Source organism: Panthera uncia, chromosome F2 (genome assembly GCF_023721935.1).
Source record: "Panthera uncia isolate 11264 chromosome F2, Puncia_PCG_1.0, whole genome shotgun sequence".
NCBI lineage: Eukaryota > Metazoa > Chordata > Mammalia > Carnivora > Felidae > Panthera > Panthera uncia.
In genome coordinates this window covers 56471127-56477864 of record NC_064812.1, presented here as the reverse complement: position 1 = coordinate 56477864, position 6738 = coordinate 56471127, and positions in this window count along the sequence as shown.

The following is a 6738-nucleotide window of genomic DNA, read 5'->3' as shown; positions in this document are numbered from 1 at the left end:
CGGAGAAAAACGTATCTGATTGGCAGGACAGTCGCGAGCCCGTCAGCCCCGGGTCGGGGCCTCGTGGGTGAAGAGACCGCTGTGTCAAGAGGCCGCGGAGGAGTCGGCGCTCTCCGAGGGCAGGATTTCCCTGTCCTCGGACGCCGTGGCGTGCCGCCGGACAAGCGCCGCCGAGTGGCAGTGGGGCGCCTCCGCGCCTGCCGGGCTCTGGCTAGCCCAGGGTGGAGGGCTCGCTGCGGGATGGCCTCTTGGGGAGGAAAGTCCCGAGACGGGGTGGGCGGGGGCGGCAGCTTCGGGGCTGGGGCAGATTTGTGGCGCGTGCGTGCCGAGGGTGGGTAGCGTGTTGACCCCTGCAGGCTTAGGAAGGCCGGGAACCCCGTCTCGTTGGCCGTCAGTCCTGCGCAGCCGCGGCCCGAGAGGCCCTGTCGGCGGGCCGGACGCGCTCGCGCTCTCCGAGGGGGAGCGAGCACCTGGCCGCGGGGTCCGTCTGAAACATCCAGGAGCTCTGAGAACCGCGGAAAGGCGAGGTCGCCCACCCCTGGGTAGCTGAGTTTGACTTTCTAAGACTAGGGCCTGAGGGAAGGTATTTTTTGAGCTTCACCAGGCAGTTATGTGTAGCTGCGTGAATTTCCACTGCCTTCTGATTCTGTGGTGTGGATAGCAATGTCTCGGCTGGAGGGTTTGCTTTAGCTGAAGACAGGTAGGTGAACCTTCCTGCACATAGTAGGTCTTAAGTACGTTTCAGTTGTTGCCTCACCTCTCTTCCCCAGGAGCACACACTCCCACGACAACTGTATTGTGACATGTTCGAGAGCTTACCCTGTAAAGGAGCGTTACAAGAAAGATTTTTATTTTTTTTTTAAATAACTTTTCTGTGAAACAGGCATTACTCACGATGAAACATGGACAAAAGAACGTTTATTAACGGATTTTAATAGTGTTCAAATTCATCTTTGCATTCAAGGTGTACAATTTAACATCATTTATACCGGCAATATTTATTGTCTTCCATACACTAAGGAGATCTCGGAAAAAAACAGTCCTAAGTAGGATGATGTTGATGGTTTCCTGAATTAGTTAAAACAAAGAAAAAAAAGTCCTTTCTACCACATAAACCAACAGTACAGATGAGATAGAGTAGGAGCTGCAAGTTCACAGGGTATGCAGCTCACTTAGGCTTAGGAGGGGAGGTTTTTCTAGAGCCAATGTTTTCTTGGCCAATGTAGTTGCTCCCAGCCACCTGAAATGCGGGTAGGTCGAATGGAGGAGGTCTGTGTAAAATGCACCCGGGATTTCTAGGTTCTAGTATGAAAAGGAAAGGATGTAAACTGTTTCAGTTTATACTGATTACATGTTGAAATGAGAATGTGTGTGAAAATTTAAAATTACATATGTTCCCTGTGTTATATTTATGTTGAATGGTGCTGTTCTGGAGGATAAGAAAGTCTTTTTCAAGACCATGTTGTACTTCTCAGGTAGACCAGCAGATACACTGTGCTTCATTGAATTTTTGTGGAAATGGGAAAAACATACCCCCCCCCCCCCCCCATAATATGGATGACATGTTCAGAGCAGGTTCTAATTCATGGAACTTTATGTATGTCATGTGAACATCGCATGAGCTGTTAATAATACATATATGTACCAAGCTATCAAGATACTTGAATTATATTTACTGAATCTGATTAAGGATATAAAACTGTAGAACATGTAAGATTTTTGTTGAAAATGTTTAAAATAAGCTCCAATTTGTATCATTTAACCTCTAGATATAGTATACCTCTTTAATTTGCCAGGGAGCTAGTAAGCTGAGGTTTCAGGGAAGCTTTATTTCCCACTTTCTATACTTTCTTTAAAAATATATTTGTTTTTCATTCATTTATTTACCAGAATCCTGCTGGGGGCCAGGAGTTTTGCTAAGCAGTTTTCATATAAAGGTGAACACCCAGACATGGCCCTTACTTTCTTGGAGCTAATGAGTACCAATTCAGAGACAGTGAAAAATTAGATAACCCAGGCATAGTGTATTTGGCATGTAAGTGTTTTACCTCTGTAAATTCAGCATGTTAATTGTTTAAACCTAGAATTTATAAATCCCTGCCAACATGTTAATGACGACTCTTATTAGGATTTGGCTATGGGCTTAAAATGTATTAGTAAAAAATCAAAGTGTAATGAATTCATCCATTAATTATGAGAACTTAAGAAAAAAATAGAATATTTCTTTAAATATAAAGAGAAGATGAAAAGAATTATAATATCATCTTATTTATGACTTTCTTCTAGCCTTTCAGGAACTTTTAGGTTCTAAGGAATTTAATAATAGAAATGTAAAGGAGACATTGATTTATGCCCCTAACAGTTTAAAATTGCTGACTTTAAAAAGTTAAATCCATTTTAGCATATTACATAGTTCTTAAATCAATATTTTTGAGTCTTTTAAGAAAAAGTTAAGCATGGATCTTATGTTTACTACTGCTGCTGTAACAATTGCCACAAAGTTAGCAGCTCAAAACCACACCAATGTATGGTCAAACAGTTCTGTAGTCACAGGTCCATCTCAGATCTCACTGGGCCAAAATCAGTTTATCCACAGGTCTGTGTTTCTTCCTATAAGGTATAGGGAAGAATTTGGTGTTTTGTTCATTCAGGTTGGCCGAATTCAATTCCTTGCTGTGGTAGGTTCCTGGTTCATTGCTGGTTGTCAGCTGAGGACATGTTCCCAGCTTCTGTAAGCCATCCGTGTTCTTTGGGTTGTGGTCATTTCTCTCCCTCTTCAAAGCCAGCACTGCTGGTTTGGAAGCCTCTCCTCCTTCTGATTTGTTACCTTTCCTTACGTTGCTCTCTCTCTAATTGCTGTCTTTTAAGAATCTAATTAGATTGGGCTACCTAGATAATCTTGGATAATCTCTCCATCTCAAGGTCCATAACCTTAATCACACCTCGCAAGTGCCTTTTGCCATTGTTTGGTGGCGTATTTATGGGTGCCGGGGATTAGGGCATGGACATTTTGGGGGCCATTATTCTGCCTACTGCAGGTCTTAACTGGGGCCATGCAGTATATACAGCATTACTTACCAGTATTCTCAGCATTTAGGATTGAATAATGTTACTAATGACAGGTAAATTTTATGGGATGTGTAATATGTTCTAGGCACTACTCTAAACTTTTTCTGCATTTACTCATTTAGGCCTCAGAAATGCCCTAGGAGACATGCACTATTATTATCCCCATTTTTAGATAGGAAAACAGTTGTGGAGTGAGGAAGTCACTTGTGTAATGTCTCATCTCACAGCTGTTAAGTGGTGAAATGAGGATTTGAACTTACACAGTCTGGTCCAGAGCCTCTTTGTGCTTTGAACCACAACACAGTAAAAATAATTCCTGAATGTCTGCATTTACTAAACATGCTTAGTGATATAATAATGAGTGCAGGATTTCATGTCACAATGTCTGGATTCAAATTCTACCCTTACTGGTTACTGGATGACCCTGGACAAGTTACTCAACCTCTGTGCATCTCACTTAACAATAAACTGAATTAATCATAATGCTTGAGAATTAAATGAGGCCCTATATGTGAAATACTTAGAACAGCACCTCCACATAATAAGCTATTGCTAGCTATAATTATTGGTGACAATTCAACTTCTTTTTTTTTTAAGTGTATTTATTTGAGAGAGAGGGGATGCGTGCACCATGCACATGCACATGAATGACCGAGAGGCAAAGAGAAGGGGGGGGGGTGGGGGGGTGTGGAGAGAGATAATCCTAAGCAGGCTCCACACTGTCAGCACAGAGCCCCATGCAGGGCTCAATCTAACAAACTATAAGATAATGACATGAGCCTAAATCAAGAGTCAGATGCTGAACCCACTGAGCCACCCAGGAGCCCTGACAATTTCAACCTAAAAAACAGTAGTTCACTGTAACAAGAAATGTTTCCTTTAGGTAACTTGAATCTCTTTATGAAATGCAATTTTTTAAATTTCATTAAAATAAAAAAATATATAATTAAACGTTTTCTTTTAATATACCTCTGTGCTATCTCCTTTCTCAGCCACTGATTTCTCCCCACTCCAGTCTAGATTGCATCTTTCTAGCACTGTTATTTTCTGGCATTATCTGATTGTACACTTTAAACACTTTGTCCAGACTCTGCTTGCCCAGGTTAATGTCCAAATGACTTAGAAAGGCAGCAGACACAAACTTGAAATTTTCCCTCTTGCCATTCCTCTGCCTACTACTTACACAGCCATCATTGCTAACTTCTCACTGTTCTCTTTTGCTATTTCTCAAGGGAGGCCTGTGGCATATCCTGGGCCCCTGGCCATAAGGTCTTCTAATACCACTCCAAACCTCACCCTGTCTTCTAATAATCTCTGCTGCCATTGCGGTAATTCAAGCCCTCATCATCTCTGCACTTTAAGTCATCTCCCAGCAGATCTGTGGCTTCCAGCCCTACCTCCCTTCAGGCTTACTACTCTCTTCCCTACTCACTTAGAGTCATCTTTCTAAAGTACTCAACTCTGCATGTTACTCTGTTGCTCTCCTTCTTCAAACCCTTCAGTGTGTCCCCCATACCCCTGTTCCTGCAAATATTCCTTTTTCTATGTCTCTTAACACCAGTTCGGTGCTTCTACTGTAGCATTTAAGGTATCACAATTGTTTATTTAAGCACTTTACTTCTAAATCATGAAACTCATTGACAGGGAATAGGAGATGGTTTTGCTTGAATGAATATATTATATTATTTTGTCATTATCTATTTACATGTCTGTCTCTTGTCACTAAACTGTGAGTTCTTGAAGGGGAGGCTCATTGTTTTATCTATTTCTTTAGAGGAGGTGGTTAGTAATTGTTGAATGGATACAAAGGGAAAAGAATTCAGAAAACATACAATTGAAAAATTCTGCCTAAGCCTAAAACAGCGTATAAAGCAACTTACTGGGAATATATAAGGTTATGATTTTAGAAGAAACATAACTGGTGGTTAAAACATGGACTCTGGAGCCAGAGTCCCTAGCTTTGATTTGTGGCTCTACCACTTACTCCCTATATACTCTTGGGCATCTAGTGAACCGTGTATCTTCTTGGTAAAACAGGGATGGCGATAGTAACCATCTCTTGGGGTTAGAAGATCAATGATTTAATGTTTCTAAAGTGTCTATAATAGTGTCTACCACATAGTAAATATTCTAGAAATGTTTTCAGAATAAATACCATAGTTTATATTCTCACTGCTTTTGATAATAGCTAATCTCTTTATAATACAGTGATTTAAAAAAAAGTAGCCCAGAGTTTTCTGATTGTGATGTTTAGAGATTTTTTAACTTTCAATGATTTTTAATATCTTACCTTATAGAATGACCATATATATTCATTAACCATTTAGAGATCACTGTGTATGATTCCTCTCATGAATACTTCACATATTTTCTCTTTGTATTATTTTTCTATGACCTGCTATAATGTAACAAACTATCACAAACTCATGCCTTAAAATAATATACATTTATTCTCTTATGGTTCAGTAGATCCAAAATCCAACACTAATCTCACCAGGCTAAGATCAAGTTGTCAGCAGAACTGCATTCCTTTCTTGAGACTCTCAGATAGAGAGTCTTTTTCTCGTCTTTTCCAGCTAGTAAGGGAGTGTCCTCATTCATTAGCTAGTGGTCCTTTTTCTCCATCTTCAAAGCCACCAGTGTTGTATCCCTGACCAATCTGCAGTCGAACCTCTTTCTCTGACTGCAGACAGGGAAGTCTCTCTGCTTTTAAGGATTTCTGTGGTAAGAATTAGGACCACATGGATAATCTGGGGCAATCTCCCATCTCAAGGTCTTTAAGTTAATTACATTTGCAAAGTCCTATGTTTTGCCATGTAATTTATTCACAGGTTCTGGGGGCAGGGGTTCAGGTAAAGGCATTTTTAGGGGACCATTATTCTGCCCACCATACCCTTGTACTGTAAAATGAATTACTGCTAAAGGGTATATAGGTTGTACTTTCTGAAAACGGAGACAGTATTAAGTAAAATGTGAGCAGTTGTGTTGGTATCATTTATCATTTATTCCTCAGTGGTTGGTGAGAGCCATATCTGTTTAGCAGAGTTTTAAGGTACTGCGGTATCACTGATCAATGTCCTTGTTTTCAAGGACTTTTATTTAGTAAGTAAACTCATATATTTGAATATCTGCTAGAGGCTAAGCACTCTATAATGCATTTCAGATACATTAGTCCCATTTAATTTCCACAGTAACTTTATAACATATGGTAGGCAGCCTTAAGATGACCCTCGATGATCCCCACCACTAGCATTCATGACCTTGGGTAATCTGTTTCTTTGAATGTGGGCTGGACCTGTGGACTCTCAATAAATGAGAGCTCTCAATAAATGGAGCAGGATGATGGCAATAAGATATTATTTTGGGGATTAGGTTACAGAGCAGTGAGTTCTGTCTTGGCTTATAGGCTGTTTCCCTTTCACCAGCTTGTTTTGATGAACAAAGCTACAGTGTGGTATATTGCCTGATAGTGAGGCTAACATGTCGAGGAACCAAGGGTGCCCTCCAGCCAGTAGGCAGGAAGTAACCAAGGCCTTTGGTCCAATAGCATGTGAGTAACTGAATTCTACTAAGAACCAGAGCATAAATTTAGAAGTGGACCTTCTTTAATTGAGCCTGGAGATGACAGCAACCCCAGTGAACACTTTGATTGCAGGCTGGTGCGATGGG